Source organism: Hakea prostrata, chromosome 5, assembly GCF_041222555.1.
Source record: "Hakea prostrata isolate BN-2017 chromosome 5, UWA_Hpros_2, whole genome shotgun sequence".
NCBI lineage: Eukaryota > Viridiplantae > Streptophyta > Magnoliopsida > Proteales > Proteaceae > Hakea > Hakea prostrata.
Genome location: NC_142604.1, coordinates 10,804,181 through 10,805,513, shown reverse-complemented (window position 1 = coordinate 10,805,513; position 1,333 = coordinate 10,804,181). Strand labels below are relative to the sequence as shown.

Here is a 1,333-nt window from a genome sequence, read left to right as displayed (position 1 = left end):
AGAGACATGGCCTTCCTGGCTAGAGAGTGAGCAACAGAATTCAGCTCCCTAGAGACATACTCAAAAGAGCAAGTAGAAAAACTTTGAGTTCCAAACAAAATATCTAAAATGATAGACTGCACTTTCACAGATCTACATTCTGTTGAGCGGTCGAGGCATTCTATCAAAGTAGCGCAGTCAAATTTGAAAATGATATTCACCAACCCTTCATTTACCGCCCACTGAGCTGCATGAAGGATAGTCAGGGCCTCCGCTTCAAGACTATCCTTAGAAAGGTCTGGAGAAGAAACAGCTCCCAGAATCTTCAATTCTTTGTCAAGAGCTATAAATCACACGCCGCCACTCACATCATCAAGGGGGAGTGCCGCATCATACCGAATCTAGGATTCCCATAGATCGACAGCTGATTGAGTTGGATGAATTCCATGATCATTGCCCTCATCCACAGGACCAAAAAAAGACGGGAGTCATTTGTGTTTGGGTCACACTCCAAAATTCAGCATGAGTAATTTAGGCCTTAATCACTGTTTCTTCTGGGCTTGGGCCTTTGTCTCTAAACTTGACTGCATTGCCGGCTAGCCAAAAACACCAGCAAACAAAGGCAAAATGGCTAAACGTGACTCATGGATGGTATTGTTAAACTTAGTATGTGGGGGTAACATTAAAAATAGATGAGTAAAAATTAACTTAGACTAATGGTGTTAAAAACATGGGGGACTAACTGATAAATTTAATTATTCAAAAGGTCACATTAATATTAGGGGATAAAGTGGTTCTGAAAGTTTCCCATTTTTTAAACAGTTGCAGCCACATCTAGTAAGGCCCTACTCTTCCAGAATGAAGCGATCAATCAGGCCCAATATTTGGTGGGCTGGGCTGGGCTGGGCTGGGCTTTGTTATTCGTAACCAAAGGGCCTTGAGTGGTATGAGTAATTTTGGCCTATTTCGAACGTATGGAATTCCGATTTATGTGAGCCGGATCTCGTTTGAGCCGTTTCTTCCCTTTTTTCCGGTTTGTAAATGTTGCAAAACTGCAAAACTGCAAAACTTCGACGCCTGAGAGATTCGAACTCTCGCGGGGAAACCCCATGTACTTAGCAGGCACACGCCTTAACCACTCGGCCAAAGCGTCTTTATATTGAATGTAGTCAAAATAATTTACTCAAAACAAAGAATTATAACGGTTCTGGCATTTTCTAAGATCTGCAAATCAAAATTTTCATTTTATTATTCAAGCTAGGAAACCTGGATAATAGATGTATCAACCATAAACAATGGTGGGAAATTTCATCATGTTCTAGAAAGGGACAAACGACGAGTTCTCTTAAGCTCT

At 41.3% G+C, this 1,333-nt stretch overlaps 1 non-coding gene across 1 annotated transcript; it reads right to left on the bottom strand.

The window, feature by feature from the left end:
• Positions 1–1,050: 1,050 nt before the first annotated feature.
• Positions 1,051–1,132, bottom strand: TRNAS-GCU (transfer RNA serine (anticodon GCU)). The gene has a single exon. It is a non-coding gene; the product is annotated as a tRNA-Ser (tRNA).
• Between the last annotated feature and the right edge of the window lie 201 nt (positions 1,133–1,333).